We start from the raw sequence: 18,101 nt of genomic DNA on the forward strand, positions 1-18,101 counted from the left end.
TGGAAGTCGGACCCCACCATCTGGGGATACTCCTTTCTGGGGTACATCCTGAGAAAAACTAACTCACAGTAGTGTATAGAACTGTGACGTAAAAATTTGGAATAGAAACTGCTGTAAAAAGCTTATGTGTACCCCTATAAATATCTGTACGCCCCAACCATCGGTGTGCAGCTGGAGGGAAAACTTCCCTCACTGTACCCAGCGCTGTTTTGCTCATACTTTACCACACTGATTAATAAATTGATTGCTGCTTGAATATTGGCCTAGTCAAACTTCTTACTTGTAACATTTCTCAACACACCACCGTGGTTTCCCTGACCCACCGGCGCTGGGGAGGCCAGGGAGGCAAGTCTGCATGGGGTAGCACTCGCAGCCACGTTCGGCAAGTTTCCAGCACGTGTCAACGCAGCGAGGGTGTGGGGAGGCAGTGGAAGCCCGGTGCGGTGACTCAACTGATCCCGGAGGTGGCAGAGGGCCGTGCGTGGCGAGGAGAGTGTCCAGTGGCGAACGGGGCGGTTTCACCGAGAGTAGGGGTGCCCGCTGAGGCGAGCCCCGTTACACGGCGTGTCCCGGGCAAGGACACTGCCAGCAAAAGGCTGTACGGGATCTCCCGGGCAGGGGACACAGTGGAAAGGGAGGCAGGAGAACTGTGGCTGGCGGCATGTGAATGAAGGATGGGTGAGAGGGAGCCGCTGTGGCTGGCGGGATGTGAATGAAGGAGGGTGAGAGGGAGCCGCGGGCGGCGTCACCGACGGCGATGTCCACGGGCAGATTTGTGTAGACAGTGTCCAGTGGCGCGGGGGAACTCCAGCACCGTGGGCTTGCCTACCCTTGGCGACTCGGAGAGGCCGAGTGGGGAGCCCAGTGGGGCCGGCCCGGGGGAGGAGTGCCCTGGCCCCGCTGCTGACGGGTGTGCGTGTGCGGGTTTCCCCGGCGGGAGGCACCGGCGGGCGCTGGTCCTGTGCGAGGGGCGGCCGGCGGAGACCCAGCAGTGCTCGCTGCCCTCGCGGCGGTGGCGCCGGGCAGGGCTCGCCAGCCGCTGTAGAGAACTGGGAGCTGACTTAGCTGTGCCGGGGGTCTCGGAGATCACAGAGGTCACTAGCCCAGCAGCGATGCGAGGTGCGGTCTACATAAAAAGCCGCTAAGGGGGGCGGGAGCTCCTAGTTGTACTGGGGCTTCTCCGTGGCCCTCCAGCATAGTGGGAGCTCCAGGGCACCAGTGGCTAGTTTTTTAGTGGTCACCCCACGCTAACAGGCCGAAAGGCATCAGCAAGGGAGTCGGGGGTGGCGGCTTAGGGGCATGGGGACCCGATTGTACGTGGCCTGACTGGTGATCAGTGCCTGTTAGTGGGGGGCCCGAGGAGTGAGCTTGCCTGTATAGGGCTGCTGGCAGAGAGCAGAAACAACCCAGTGGTACAGGGGTCCCTGGACCATAAGCAAGTTGTTTGTTTGCTTTTGTTTTCCAAGAAGAAGGCAAAGCTTCTTCCTTCTTTCTCCCTCTTTTTTCCCCCTCCATTTTCTTTCTTTCTTTTCTTTCTTTCTTTCTTTCTTTCTTTCTTTCTTTCTTTCTTTCTTTCTTTCTTTCTTTCTTTCTTTCTTTCTTTCTTTCTTTCTTTTCTTTCTTTTCTTTCTTTCTTTCATCTTCAGACATTTCATCTGGTAGTTGTCAAACAAATTAGGAAGGAGTACACTGGCAGGTGAGTTCTTGAAACTAGATTGTACCTGTAGTTTCCTGCCATAGTTAAGACCCCTGTTGCTTCTCAGCCACTGACCACCTTATAGCTGGGGCTGCTGGTGAGCACTACACAAGATCCTTAAATTGAGCAAACATTGAGAGAGTATAAAACCCTGATTTCCTCTTTGTGACTGCCTTCCCATTGTTCCAAACTCATACAGCCCCTTTTCTGTGGGGCAGGGGGAGTGTGAAATGACCAAACCAGACTGCCTGCCCTGCTTTACTCCCTGCACCCAGCTCTGTACCCATTTCCTCTCTTGATCAGCTTCTAAGAATTTTTCTTCAGCTGAGGGCTGTGTCCTGAAAGCTTCACTCTGCTTCTCCTTCTAGGCTGTCCTCCCACAGCCAAGAACAAACACTCTAAGAATGGCAGAGCTACAGGGTAGTCTGTCCTAGGGTGACGTTATGATGCTTGTATCCCCAGTCAGGGGTTCTGTTTATGCTGGATATTATATTCTGTGCCTTCAGGACTGGCTGAGAGCGAAGGCGAGGAGAAGAAGAAGCACAGAGTTTGTTATCAGGGACTGGATTCACTCCTCCACAGTCTGCTGGAACGCTCTTGTTGTCTGGGCACAGACAGGGCAGAACACTGCGCTCCTTTTGCTTTTTAGTTAATTTAGCTAGGTGAGGGAGTCCGAGTTTTCCCTGGACTGTTTTTCTTTCCCTTTTCTTGGAATCGTTCAAACCTGCTCCAGACTGGTACCTGGGGAGCACTGAGAGCTTGCACTTTGTAGCCTGCCAGGGTCTACTCCGGGCAGCAGGCTCCCAGCACCGGAAGGACTGACAACAGAGCGACCACCCATGGGAGAGCTTTTCTGAATTTGTCATCTCTTCAGAGCGACAAATTAGTTTTGTCATCTATATTGTTCATTTTGTGTGTGGGGAGTGCTTTGCCTGTTAAATAAACAGGATCTTTCTGCTTCTCTCCGAGGAAATTGTCTCCCGGATTAGTTGTGGGGAGGGGCTGTGTGGGTTGGCTTTCTGGGGGGGCCCCTTTTGGAGGTTTTCTCCCAAATTTGCCCTAAACCAGGACATAGTCATACATGAAATTGTGAGATTAGCACAATTTCAGATCTGTACCTGCATCTAAGACCTGTCATGCCAGGGATTTACTGTGTAATCTCCTGCTGCCTCCTGCTCCAGTGCCTGCAAGAACATCTTGCACTTGTGGCAGAATGAGAAGGAAAGTCAAAGAGCTACCAGCATATGAGTGTGCTTCCTCCTCCTCGCAAACATTTTCAAAGAAGAAGGGAAAGAAGTAGGAGATATTCCCAGTTTGTGTCTGACTGCACATTGCAGAATCCTAGTACAGTAACACTTTCCCTTTTTTTGTAGCTTCCACTGTTGTTTTAGGGTTGAGGGGGTCCTGGCTCCTGACAGACCCTTTTTTTTTTGTAGTTTGTAGCTCTGACAGAGTGCTATACATGTGTGTGCCAGTGTGTGCAGTTCTGTGTGCACTTGTTTTCTAGTATGCCCAGATGTAAGAGTACACGTTCTGCTTTGCACAGTGTGTGTGTGTACCAGTGTGCACAGCACTATTCACATAGGTACACTGGAGTGTACACATGATACGTGCACAGCTGTTTACATCTGTGTTAGATCACACACTCTCACGTGTGAGTGGGTTTGTGCACAGCTCTGTGCTTGTGAGTATGCACAAGTTCTGTAAGTGAGAGCACAGTTCCGTGTGAGACATGCATACGTTCAGGCAAGTCTTGTGCTTACGGGTGCGTGGGCATCAGTAAAGACTGTACATAAGCGTCTGTGTAACGTGTGCTAGTGTAACAAGTGTACTGCTGCTAACAAGTACTGTAGTGCACAAGAGCTCTGTGCAGGTGAGCAGGTACATGTGTGTATGTGTGCTAGCTCTGCACATGTCCCTGTGTCACACGGGCTGGGAATGCCCAGGGACATAGCTCTAGATACATGGCTCTGTACATCCAACTGCTGTCCCACCTAGAAAAACAGATGTGTGTGTGTGTATGTATGTGTATGTACGTCACTACCTAACTCTCTGTATACACCCTGTTCTTGTAAAATCGTGTACAGTGATTTCCATCAGAGTTAATAATGTTTAAATTTCCATTAGCTCTCTATAAACAGGAGTATCTACAATCACTGTGACCCACTGCTGTTCTAACCCATGTTCCCTAGAAGCTACAGCCATCAAAATGGGATGCTAAGCTAGGTGCTAAATCTCTCTGTGATTGTAATACTTCATAAGCCATGCAGTTCCCTTGTGTCAAACATGTAAGGCAATACTATGTACTTTATCTTCAGTTTAACCCCTCAGTAGGGAGGTCCCTTTCAGGTACTACTAACCACTGAATGGATTATACTAACCACAGCAAGAGTGGACTCACATTGGCAGAATTAGAAGCCCAGTAAAAGAACCCAAAGAATAGACTGTAACATCCAGACCGAGTAAGACATAACCAAAGAAACTCGAAAACGTCCAAAAATAAACTTGAGCTTCCACCAGCCAGCTTGAAGATTGTTTTAACTAACACTCTGGGTGGGAGTTTGAACTGTACTGTTTATTAATGTAATTGTCCTATTTTAATAGATAAGAATTACAAGCATCTGTTGAGGGGAGGTACACAGGGAACTGTAAGAAATATTAAGACAGCTTCCATAAGAACCAAAAAGTAAAGAAAAACAAGAAATAGAGGGTATGACTGGGTTGGCCCCTGTGTTCACCACTGACAAGATTATAGCCCTGTTGCGGGCAGCAATCCTGTGGGCATGGTAAGGTGGAAATAAGAAAGCCATACGAGACCTCTATCATTCCTTAGTTGTCTCTTAATAAAACAGAGATTAAAGGACAAGACCAAGTTGACCTCTATACTCACCACTAAGATAAATGAGAGTAAAAAGCTATACCAGAACTCTGTGATCTAAAGAAAACCTAAAGATTTTTTCCTGTTCCCACTGTCCTCACCAATTGATGCTAATAAAAATTATCTTTTTATTTCTGAGAAGTAAGGGTAGATTAACAGAATCAAAAAAAATGAGAGTTAATTGTCCAAACCAAATAACTTATAGAAAAGGAAAAAGGGGGTTTGTTATAGATGAGCAATATAATAGTTGGCTCTCACAGTTAAGAGATAGATATTATATAGATGTATAGTAATGTTATGATAGTATGTCCCAATAGTCCTCTTTCCCCTCCTCCTTGTAATAGCCTCAGTAGTCAAGACATTTGGAGAAGGCTGGCTTATTACCAAGAGGCACAGTGTAACATCACCTGATCTCCAGTCAGGATGTAAGAAGGTAATCTCCACCAATGGATGGCAGAGAAGGAGTTGACTGACAGAACTTTTGGGGATTTAAAAGGCAAAGCATCCATGTTGTAGATGAGCATGTGGCTGATATTCATGGGGGGGGGGGGGGGCTCCCAGTGCTGTAATTTTTCCTTATTTAGTTCTTTTGTATTTTTTGTTAAGGTTTAATAAACCTTTAAAAAATTTTAAAAGTGAGCAGTCATTTTTCACAACACCTCCCACCGGCCTTGGCGCTGCCTTTCTGGTCACACCCAACAGCACCCATCCCACGATGCAAATCTTCGGTGACACTGGGTGCCAGGGACCTCCCAGTGCAGTGTTTTATTCCATTTTACTCAATTCTCTGTATTTTATTCTATTCACCCTCTGCCCGTGCTTTGTTGCAGCTTCTTCAGATGCGGGTGGGGGAGATGCCCTTCGTGTGGCTCTTTAATTGCATTTTAGTCTCTTCTCTCCAGTTGAGTCTCTCCCTTAGTTCCCACCTCACCTGTCTCATGGAGCGACTCCTTCAGGGACTTGGGGCAGCAGAAACCTCTCGGGGTGGCTCCAAATGGCCCCACCTGCCGCTGCCCCCAAGGTCTCCTCACTGCTCCCTGGGGATTGGACACCGCAGGCAGCCCCGGCCCCTTCTTCTTCCTCTTCTTACTCCGGATGGGATTGAGCCTGGCTCCTTCTGCCGCTCCTGCCCGGCACAAACTGGCACCGCCGCTAATGGGGCTGGAGCGCGGCTGCCCCGCACCTCAGGGCCGAGCTGAGGAGTGACCGCACGGGTGGGAAGGGACCCTGCTGGGCAGGGCGGGGACTGACCCCATGGACAGATTCCACGCCCTGCGGATTCCTGTCCCTGAGGGGGAAGCAGCGGCACGAACTGACCATAACTCTCATCACATCTCCCTGCACCTCTAGGCAGAGGAGGGAGGGAACTGGGGATTCTGTTGAATTTTTGCATTCATTGTTACAGAGCAGAGTCACAAGGGAAGCTCCACTTGAGTCGTTAAAACCTAAGATCACAGACAAAGACTCTCTAACTAATCAAAGTTAGAAAGTGGTGTGTTTATTAGCACTGGTGAGCAGCACAGGGGTCATTCCTGAAAGGTGTGACTGTGCTGTACAAAGTTCTTTACCCTCTATTTCTTTCCTGAGATCTTACATACAATAGATATGCATAACGCCAGCACCTCTCATCCTCACTCTGTATTAAAATCAAGTTATTAGTCCTTCACACGTGTGCAATTCTTCTCTTGAATTGCGTCGGTCGTGTCGAATTGGGTCAGTGGTCTTAAGGGATGAAGTCAGGAATGTCTTCTTCAGGTCTCTGTGACCCTTTGGCATGATCCAAGGTCCCCTGCTTCATGGTTGATTAACATAAAGCACAGGTGCTAACCATTGTACTACTGGTTTCAATGTGTTCTTATAATGGTTCACTTACTCCACTTCCTTCTACAAACAAGCTCATAATAGCAAGCAATAATAACAATCAGCTCTAGCTTAAGCATCTAATAATTATTAACCTATCGTTTACCTACCTAACTTATATCCTGATCACTATGAACTGCCTCTTATCCTCAGCTGAAATCCTCACTTTTTGAAATGATGCTTCACGCTTTCAGCTTCAAAAGAGGGAATCCAGCGTGGGTGCTGGGACTTCTGTAACCTCAAGATGTTACTTGATACTTGACACTTTAGTTTTGGCAGCAAGAGGCCCTTCAGCAGCAATGTCTCTCCCAGCCACTGGTTTCTGGCTCAGACACAGCTTGGAACTTGGACAAGAAACCCAAAGTTGCATGAGAAGTAGCTATGCCATTATTTTTTCATTGATATTTTTTATTTTAAATACATTTAACTTTTTTTTTTTCTTTTTCTATAATCCCGTGTTTATTCTCTATTTCCACCCCAGTCCTTGTCCCCCCCCGGAGGTTTGTGGGGAGGTGCCATCTCACAGTGCTTCCTGCCCCGGCACCTGTGGCCGCTCCGGTGCCGTCAGGCCCTGGCTCGAAGGGAAACCACAAAACCCTCAGGAAATAAAGCCAGTCTGGGAGAAAACCCTGCAGGGGGGATTGAATCCCATGGACAGTGCTGGCTGAGAGTTGGAGATTCCAAATGCTCCAAGGGGCCGGAGGGAACTGCGCTGGGGCCTCAGGGCCTCCCTGGGGGCACCTCCGAGCCTCCTGAGCAGAGCGACCCCTCCCACTCCCCAAAATCTGCAGGTTTGGGTCAGCTGAGGAAAAGAGCTGGGAAAGGGACTGGAAAGGGGATGGAGCCTGAGGGGATCCTTCAGCCATCACCCGGAAAGGAAGGGCTTTCTGAAGGAAAGCCGCAGGAAAATCCTCCAGAAACCAAGAAAATAGTGATGAATTTTTTTACCCTTTCCGCTCCTGTTTCCAGAAGATCCCAGCCGGGTCCTGCTGGGAGGAGCCAGGGGTGGGGAGGGGGCTCAGAGCCTAATTAGGGAGAAAAGTTTAATTGGGGTGAAGAAACTTTTATTGTGGGGAGAAAATGTAAATGGAGATTTGAGTAAGAGGGGATGATGATTTGAATTGGGGAGAGAAAATGAAGTTGGGGAAGGAGACCCCCAGCCCTCAGCTGTGTCCCGAAGGTGCCGCCAGTGGTTCCCCCACTCCAACCCCCCAGGCTGGGGGCGTGGAGCTGCCACTGCTCCCCAGGAGTGTCACGGGATAGAAACTCCATTCAAGCTTTTATGCTCCCAGCCACTCCCAATAAGATCCCAGTTGCCCCCAACACAGTCCCAGTTTCTCCCAGTCAGGCCCTGTATGGTTCCTTCCAATCTCAGTCCCTCCCAGTAGGAGTCCAGTATGGCCCCAGTCACTTCCAGTATGAACCCAGTCACTCCCAGTCACTCCTAGAGTGTCATTTGCCCACATCATGGCCCCAGTTACTCCAATCATGACCCCAGTATGAGTCCAGTCAGCCCCGGTGTGATCCGAGTAACGTCCAGACACTCTCAGTACTCTGCCAGTCACTCCAAGTATGACCCTGGCAGTCCCAGTATGATCCCAGTGTGACTCCAGCATGGGCCAGCTGCTCCCAACAGGATCCCAGCTGCCTCCTGTATCTTTTCAATTGTGCCTTATCACCACTGCTATGGTTCCAGTCATCCCCAGTATGATTCCAGTCAGTCCCAGTATGATCCCAATCAGGCCCAGTATATCCCAGAAACACCCAGTTGCCTTCAGCATGCTCCCAGTAGCCCTCAGTGTGGTCCCAGTATGATTCTTGGTGCACCCAATCTGGTTCTGCCTGGTCCCAGTCTGCCCCAGTCCATCCCAGACTGTCATTTTCTGTCCTGGTCCCTTCCTGGCGGCAGCCACAGCCCCTCCCCATGGCCTCGGGCCCTGCCAGACCGCCCCCGGCCCGTTCCCATGCTGATTTTGATGGGGTCATGTATCCCCCCAGCCCCAATGTCACTGCCCTCCCCTGGCTGTTCCCAGTGTTCCCAATAAAGCTGTCCAGTTTGCCCCAGTCCCAGTTTTTGGGGGGCACTGGGGAGGAACTCTGAAGGGCCTCTCATGGGAGCTGTGACTGAGGGGGGCAGAACCAACCACAGGATGGATCAGGAATGGAGAACCTCCATGTCCCCCCCCCATCTTTAGTCACCCTACTCTGGGATGGCATTGGGAAGCACCTGAACCCCAGCACAGAACCCAGCAAACCCAAAGGTGCCAGGACCCCCCTAAACAGGCAGGATGAGGGAGGAGGAGTGGGAGGAGCAATGCCTGCTCTGTCCACTGTGTATCTGGGAGCATCATCCCCCTGCTTCACCCATGTGAGTGGGGAGAGGGACCCCACCCCAAATGTCTTCAGTGGTCCCCGAGCACCATTTTTCCTTGGGGGGTGTAGCTCTGCCTTATGTTGAAGATGCAAGATATAGGTGGGGGTATGTATTCTATTGCCATCTGTTAGAGGTGGAGCAGTTTTCTTTATCTCTTTCACAACCAATTCTCCCTCCAGAAAATACCTTCTGTTAATGGGCCACTGAGTCTCACTGCATGGCTGATGAAATTACTTCATCTCATTGTGAAATGCTCCACCCAGAGGGAGGAGCCAAGCATTCCTACCTGGATATAATCTGAGATTTGGAACACCAGAGACAGCCTTTTCCCACTGGATTCCCAGAGGAGCAGCTTTCTTTTCCACTGGATTCCCAGAGGAAGACCAGGCCCATCACTACCATTGGACCTTCAGAGGAAAACTCCACCCTTCTACAGGATCCCTGCTCCAACAGAACCACACCTGGCACACTCCAGAAGGACTGCAGCCACCATTTAATAGGACTGCTACCAACACCCTGACCCACAGGGTGTGGGGTTGTATTCTGACTCTGTCAGTGTTGTTTTGCATTACTGCAATTTTATTTTGATTTTTCCCTTCTAAGAATAGTTCTACTCCCTATCTTTGCCTGAGAGATCCTTAATTTCAAAATTTCAGTAATTCAGAAGGAGGGGGTTTAAGTTCTCTATTTCAAGGGAGGCTCCTGCCTTCCTTAGCAGACACCTGTCTTTTCAAACCAAGACAGATTTTGGTGCCCAGCTATCTCCAGGTCCTCTCGGTGGCCTCCAGGCCACTGCCTGACTGGCTCGACACGGTCGACTGCGGTGGACACCCTTCCGTGCCCAAGGGGTACTGAAACATGGCTAGGGTTATTCACCTTAAGTCGGAGAAGCAGCTGGCAGACACTGGTGGAGGAATAAGAGGCCGACTCTTGGCAGGGGTAAACTTGAAGTTTACCAGGGCTCGAACAAGCTCTGAAGTTCAAGGGAACCTGCTGCTAAGAGCAAGGTCTGAGCCTTTTACAACATCTTATAAAGGGGCGAGGGGTCACAAACCAGGGAAGACCCTGAGGGAGGAACCTGGCCTCTGGCCAATCACTCAATGCCCCCAAGGGAAGATTTGAGAAAGAGGGGATGGAAGGCCAAGTGACTGACAGAGGGCCAGGTTCCTGGCTCGTGTCCTACCTCCCATTAGACAACAATTCCCAGACGTGATAATTCTTCATTATATGGATAACGTTCTGATTTGTGGAAAGACTTCCACCATTCTAAACCTTGCTTTCACCAGTGTTTCCAAAGCAGTTCAAGACATGGGGTTTGAGGTAGCTCTAGACAAGATACAACATACCTCACTGTGGAAATACCTTGGCCTCAGGAATGCGGCAAGGACCATCGTACCCAAACCACTTGACATCAAGAACGCTTCCAGGGCCCTGTGAGAACTCCATCAACTTTGCAGGGGCATCAAATGGGTTTGTTCTCTGCTGGGAATTACAACAGAAGACCTCACATCACTGTTCCAGCTCCTAAAAGGCAGTGAGAAACTGGACTCTCCGTGATCACTTACACCAGAGACCAAGGAAGCAGTAAATAAAGTGGCCGATGCTTTAAGAGCTAAACAAGCCCACTGGTACAGTCCAGACCTACCTTTCTCCCTAGCTATCCTTGGTCCTACTGCTAGATTTCATGCCCTGCTTTTTCAGTGGGATGAAAAGTCACTCGATCCCCTCATTATTATTGAGTGGGTCTTTAGAGCCCACCAACCCAACAAAACAATAATACCACAAGAAATTATGGCTCAGTTGATCACCAAAGCTTGAGCTCATCTATTCTCCTTAGCAGGAATTGACCTTCATACAATTTATTTATCCCTCACCACCCAGAATCTTAATTGTCTTTTATAAACATCTGAACCTCATCCGTTTGCTCTTGATAGCTACCCTGGCCAGCTTTCAATTCATTACCTCAAACACAAAATTTTTAAATCAAATTTTAGTCTTTTACCCAGCCCAAATTCCTTGAAGGCTCTGACTGTCTTCACTGATGGATCTGGGAGATCTCACAAATCTGTGATAACATGGAAAGACCCAGAGATTCAACAGTGGAAAGACAATGTGGAAATCATTCAAGGGTCCCCCCCAGATCACCAAATTAGCAGCAGTGCTCAGAGACTTCTCAAAATTCCAAGAGCCCCTCAATTTAATTACAGATGCAGAATATGTAGCTGGGGTAGTTCAGAGGACAGAAAATTCAGTTCTAAAAGAGGCTTCCAATCCCAAACTGTATGAATTACTTTCTGTTCTGGTTTGAAAGGAAAACCAGTGAGAGACGCCAAGTCAGAAATACAATTTATTAGGAAAAAGGAGAAAAACCCAAAATACAAGCAATAATACAAAAGAAAAAAAAAACAAAAACAAAAAAACCCCACTGACAGAGTCAGAATACAACCTGACACCATACTAGTTAGGGTGGTGGTAGTAGTCCAGACGAAATGGTCTTGTTGAAGTGGTGATCCCATAGAAAAGATCTGGTAGCTCTTGTCCTCCTGAAACCAGTGGGTAAGGGCAGCTTGTTCTGTCCCAAATCCCAGATTATATCCAGGTGGGGATGCTGAGCTCCTTCGCCCTGGGTGGAGCATCTCACCATGGACTGATATAATTTGCTGAGTCATGCAGTCAGTGGGTCCTTGATTGCTCATCAAACAGAAATGGCTCCCGGGGGGAGTTACCTCTGAGTCATGTGGCAAGGCATTGATGGGTCCATTACCAGGTGATAAGGAATAAATAATGCCCCTCCCTGGTTTAAACAGCTCTTGAGGATGGAAATAGTATACATCTTTATACTGTAACCCAAGACAGTCAGGAGTTAGGAATTTTGTTATTTTTATGTTCTATGTGTATCCCAGTGAATATTCTTTGAATCTTACCCATTTATCCTGAAGCAATGCAAGAATAATTACTAGGAGTATTTAGGAAACACATGTTAATACACACACTAGGGTTTCTTTGAGTCACAGTAGTAACTGCCTGAGACAGAAATGTAACATTTTACAAATAACTTTAGCAGAACTAATGATCACAGGCTCATCAAATCTGGTCCTAGCAAATGCAAACAATAATAATAAATATTGTACTGTGAACTCTAAGGCAGATTTCAAAAACAGTTGTACCTTCCACAACTCTTGTTTGATAATCCTTTAGTATTTTTATTAGAGTTTTTGGAAGATGAAAACCTTGATATATCAGGAGGTAAAGTGGTTGTGAGGCTTTGGAAAGGTTGAAACTTGCTGTTCGTTTGTCTTCTCATTGTCCATTTGCAGGGAAAAGCTGGCTTTTTGCTGGACTGGCGGAGAGGGTGACTTGGTTTCAGCTGCTGTGAAACAGTTATCTCATTTGTCTGGCCCCATCTCTTCGGGCAGACTCGAATGTTTCTGCTCCCAGGGCACCAAACCCCCACACATTTCTTCCCACCTTTTTTAGCTGGGCCGGATCATCACACAGGCTTTTCCCACGCCCTGCTTCTGGGTTTGAGGTTTGCAGGAGATCCTGGTGGTGACGTTCCCAGACCCACCCTTGGGACAGGGTTGGAGGCAGGGCCGTTCCCACTGGAGGCACGGCTGCATTCCACAGAGGTTGGCTTGGGCGCGGGGCCCTGCCCCTGTCACAGGCAGGATCAGGGTGGGGCAGGCACGTCCTCCGATGCAGGTGCGGCCAGGCACCATGGAGGCACAGATTTGGAGCCAGCTCACTCGGTTTCCGTGGCCATGCAAAGTGTGGGCAGACCCGTCTCAGCGGCCGCATGGCATGGTGTCCTGGGGGGCAGAAGCACTCCCCCCATGGTCAGTTCCCCCGAACAGTGCAGCGTGCTGTGTCCGCCTGGGTCGGCAATACGGTGGCCCGGGGTGGCTGCTTGGTGATTATGGCAGTCCTGAGTGGACACAGGGCATCTTGGAGCTGCCGGGGCTGTGGCGGCCGCCATCTCTCCACCAGGCTGGATTGAGCAACCCGGCCCGCCGGCTGCCTGGGCAATGCCGGCATCCCTGGCTCGTGCAGGCTGCAGATCTTCATTTGCCGGGATTCCCCCGCTCCCTGGGGCTGTGCCACTCCCCACAGCTGCTCCGCAGTGCTCAGCCGCAGTCCCAATGCAGCAGGGTACATTTTCACAGTGGCCGGAGCCCGCCGGCTCCCACACGGCATTACACAAAGAGCGGCTGCGCTGCTGCTTTTCCCCCTTTGCCTCTCATATTCCACCTGCTTTAGCAAGTCCGTAATTGTTCACCAAGGCTTTATAACACTGATGGGTGTGTCCTCACCATTAGAGCTGCCGCAAATATATATTGTCCAGCTCCCTCCCAAAAGGGCAAATCTAAAATGGTTGCTTCTGCTACATCCAGCTGATGGCTTTCACATCAAGTGAACAAAGCTTGTATGGCTCGTTTATCATAATCAATCAGAAGAAAACCTTCATTACGGAGCTTTCTGGTGCTGACATCCAAGCTCCCATCGTCTCCTAGGTGATTCCAGTCCACAAAAACAGGGCTAGAAACCTAACAGCACTTTCCACTATCTACTTAGCAAAGTCCCAGGTTTTCACCATGCTGACTCTCCGGCCTGAGTCCCAGTTTTATGCTGTATTTATTCCAGTTCCCGCACTGATTCCAGCTCTAGGCCACTTGAATCCCAGTTCTCACACTGATTCCCAACTCTTACACTGCTTGTAATCCAGTTCTATACTGATTCCCAGCTCTTACACTGCTTATAATCCGGTTCTACACTGATTCCCAGCTTTACACTGTAATATTCCCGGTTCTAAACACCGTACTGGCTTTTTGCTGTCCGTCTCCTTTGCTCTGTGCCAGGTTATGGCAGAGTCCTGATCACTTCAGAGGTCACCGCGTGTTAGGTCACATGTGAGGGGAGAGGGCACAGGAGACGAAAACCACTCACCCCCAATTTCATGTGGCAACAGAGGCAGTTTATTTCCCAAGCCCCCCTTACATAGTGCATTTGAAAGACCTGGTCTGGATGCTCCCATTGGTTTGAACTCCACACCCCTTCAGGTTCTAGCCACTGAGATGGCTGCAGCCTTGGGAGATATTTAATTGGACAAGACCCTTTTCAATCATGGTAACACATATGTGCAGGGGCACACACACAGACAGAAACAGGCAGTGCAAGCAAGGTACCAGTGAAAAATTCCCCTCAGAGGTCACTGTAATCTTCTCTTCAGATGCTTTTGCATCTCCCACTGGGTGAAGGATGGGGCCTTGAGGAGTGAGGGTATCGGCCCAGGACATGTTTCAGTGATCCTCCAGGCATAGCAAACACGAGGGTTTGCTGGCGCTGAGAGCCCCCCCCCAGAGGGAGATTGCTGGTCACAGCCCGTGGTGACCCAGGAGTGCTCAAAGGATCTCCTTTTGGACCACTATTGATAGGGTTACAAGAGAGTGGGCTTCAGTCACAACAATTATCCCAGCCATAGTTTGGGTTGGCACTTCTCTAAAAGTGTGAGAAAGGAATGTTGTGCCATTCAAGCAAGAGGAATATTTTCCAAGGCTGGCCATAAGGAAAACAGGAGCCTTTTAGCACTTCCTGGGAGCAGACAGTATTTCTGATAAGCTCAGAAAGAGTTGAGCCCAGGTGCTGTTTCCAAGGACAAGACCTAAGAAGCATTTCTCAGATCACAGCAGCCTGGAAAGGAGGAGGGGGCAATGCACCACCACACTGGGATCTCAGGGGTGCCCATGGCCTGGGTGATGCTGGCCTGATGTCAGGCACCCACCAAAGCCACTCTGTCCCTGCCCCCTGCAGGTGCACAGGGAGAGAAAATTTAAACAAGAGTTCCTGGGTCAGGAGAAGACTGGGAGAGATCCCTCATCAAACACCAAAATGGGCATCAGAGACCCAGCCTGGGCACAGGGAGGGGATTTATTACCAACCAAATCACAGCAGGACAAGGAAAGGGAAAGAAATCTCTCCAACATTTTCCCCCCACCCAACAAGGATCACCAGGATGGGCATAACCAGGGCTCTGCCCAACGAGGGTCACTGGGGATCATCCAGCGTGGATCCTCCCATGGGGGATGGAGCTGGAGCAGCGCACGAAGCTCTTCCTGCACTTGGGGCACTCACTGGGCTTCCATGAAAGGTGCCTCCTCTGTTGGTGTTGGGTCAAGTGAGAGCTCCTGGAGAAGCTCTTCCTATACTTGGGACACTCATAGCGCCTCTCCCGGATGTGGATGCACTGGTGGGTGAGAATGGTGGAGTTGCAGTTAACGCCTTTCCTGCAGGTGGGGCAGCGGAAGGGCCTCTCCTCAGTGTGAATCTGCTCATGTACGAGGAAATGGGAACTGGTCCAAAACCTCTTCCCACTATCAGGACACTCGTAGGGTATCTCCCTGCTGTGGATATTGTGGTGACGGATGAGGTTGGAACTCCATCTGAAGCCCTTCTCACACTCCCCACACTCTTAGGGCCATCCCCTCCATGTGGATCACCTGGTGCTGGATCAGATTGCAGCTCCGAAGCTCCATCTGAAGCCCTTCCCATATTCCAAGCACTTGTGGAGGTTCTCCCCACCCTGAGGCTTCTCCACCACCTCTGGCCTCTGGCTGGATTTCCCTCTGGCCACCTTCCCGGCACAGGCAGGCTCTTTCCTCCTCGCAGCTTCTGGGGCTGGTTTTCCAGCCCCTCCTGTGTGGGATCTCTGGGGCTTTTCCTCCCCATTGGATTTCTGTGATGTGGAGCCACTCAAATTGGCCTCTTCCACAAGGTTATGCCAAGGGGATTTCTTCTCCCTGGTCTCTGTCTGCAGCTCAGTGCCTGGCGTAAGGAAAGAAAAGGAGAGGAAGGAATGAAGAAGGAAAAAGGACAGAATGAGAAGAGGAAGGAGGGTGGACAAGGAAAGAATGGCATTTGCCTCCATGCCAGAGGGAGGGGGAAGGAGATCCTCCCAATGCATCCCCATCAAGATGGCATCAGCTGTGGGGCTGTCCTGCAGCTGAGGGCGATCCTAGGCTGGGAGATGGAGCAGAGGAGAGGGGGGGAAGCGGTGGTGACTTCCTCCTCATCTGCCTCAGTGTCCCAGGCCATTTTCCTTTTCCTCGCAGCCTCCTCCTTCTCCATGCAGACTAAGTTTGGGATTGACAAATCCTGGCTTGCGGGGAAAACAAGGGGTGAACACCTCGGGTTTGATGGTCCCACTGCCCAAGTCCAGCTCCAGAAGTCACCACCCCATTTGCTGTTGGTGGGCCCAGATTCTACTCATCTCTAGTCTCCTCCATCCCTCCAGGGGGCCATGATCCAACAGCTCCAGGATTGCTCTTCCCTGCTTTCCCCACTCCCAGTGAGTCCCAAAACTGATGTCCCACCCCTACCCCCGCCAGTACCAGGAAATCACCATGTGGATCCTCCAAGACCCCCACAAGGGACATTTGCGGTTCGGCTGACGGGTTCCGTGAGATCCTAACATCCCCTCCCTTGCAAATAGCCCTGCTGGACTATTGGATTTCACCAATATTGCTGACAGGACATGCCTTGGCTTGTCTGGCCCAGCTGCTGAACCAAATAGCGGCAACTGTGGTGTTTTCACCCCAGAGACACTATTGGCTAGCTGGATGATGCAGCTGGGCACGTGAAAACAAGTCCAGGTATGCTGGAGCTCCAGTGGCAGTGGGATAGAGCTTCCTTCCGTGGAGGGTCCACTCGTCCGGTTCCCTCTGACAGAGAAGCTTTAAGGTGATGGGGAAGGAAAGGAGTCAGTTCTGATGGACAGTTTTAATCTAGAGTTTTTATTCTGGCCCACAGGCCTCTGAATCTAGCAACAGCTCCCAACAGAACTCCCAACTGCTTGGTTTGCTCACCCTTTTACCTGGGGGATTGGGGGAGGAGATGGGGAGGAAACCCACCAACCAGGTATGGGAGAGGAGGTCTCAAAGGACAAAGGACACCTGGATGGCCCAATTCCCCCCAGGGGGTAGAGGGCATCTTTTGAATTTGCCCAATCACTCCAGCCCTGCTGGAATTCCAGGATTGACAGACAGTGCTCAGCAGGGGTCAGGGTGGGGAAAGGATGGGTGATTGACATACCTCGAGGGAATCTTCAGGGGAGAAACCATGATATCACACAACACTGGACACTCCCTGAGAGATGTGGAACAAGCTCCCTCTCCCCATCCACCTGCAGGATGTAGGCGGGGACCGATGCTGCCAGGACCAGGAGAGCTGCAGACTCAGTGGGTGGCCAGGGGAACCTCGTGGTTGTCCTGCTGCTCCTCCTCTTCTTGGTCCTGTTCCTGCTCCTCCTTTTCCTCTTCCTCATCCTCTCTACCTCCTCTTCCTCTTGCTCCTCACTGCCCAACCCAGACCCCCTTTTCCCACCCACCTCTCCCCCACAGCTGCAACACCACCAGCTTTTAGGTGGAGGGAACCCCCCATGAGGCCCCCATGGATGGGCAAGGGGCTTGGGAACATGCCCAGAGAAAATCCATTCCCCCACAGAGCCCCAGGGAATCACTCCAGGGATCAAGTGGTGGGGACACAAAGGGATACCCATGGGACAATCCTTTTTCTGCCCCATCTCCATCTTTCCCTCCCATCTCACATCATTCCCCCAACACAAAGACCTCTCCCACTCTCTCTAAATCTTTTTTTCCAGGCTCTTCTACCCTTTGCCCATCATCCCTTTAGCCCCAAACCTTGCCCCTGTGCTTGGTTTTGGGGGTTCCAGGCCCCTCCTGCTCAGTCTGGGGAGCACATCCTCCCTTTCTCTCAATTCAAGAGGCTTCTGGCAGCTTTTTCTCTGGGAGGAATCCCTGAGTTTTGGGATTTCTGGGGAGCAGTTTTGGAGAGGGACAGTTCTGTTTGGCTTTCCCCTCCCTGCTGTGGCCCCTCAGCTGCCCCTGACACCCTGAGGATGCTGGGATTTCCCTCCTGGGAACAAGGATGTTCATTCCCTTCCAGAAGCCCAATGCCTGGCTGGGGCTCCAGGTCAGGGAGTCCTTGAGCAGCTGCCCCACAACCTCCCCCAGGGTCTCCCAGCACAGCCAGAGCCACTCGGCCTGGGGTCCCCAAAGACCTCAGAAAGCCCCAAGTCCCTCCCAGGAACCCTCAACTCCCTCAAGCCCAGCATCCCCCACATCCCCTGCAAGTTCCCCCCATGGCACCAGCCATGGCCATGTCCCCACATGTCACTGGCCATGTCCTGCCATGTCCTCAGCCATGGCTGTCTCCCCACCATGTTTCCATCCCTGTCATTGTCCCCCACATCTCCATTCATGCCCATACCCCCATGTCAC

Source organism: Motacilla alba, unplaced genomic scaffold, assembly GCF_015832195.1.
Source record: "Motacilla alba alba isolate MOTALB_02 unplaced genomic scaffold, Motacilla_alba_V1.0_pri HiC_scaffold_34, whole genome shotgun sequence".
NCBI classification, from domain to species: Eukaryota; Metazoa; Chordata; class Aves; order Passeriformes; family Motacillidae; genus Motacilla; species Motacilla alba.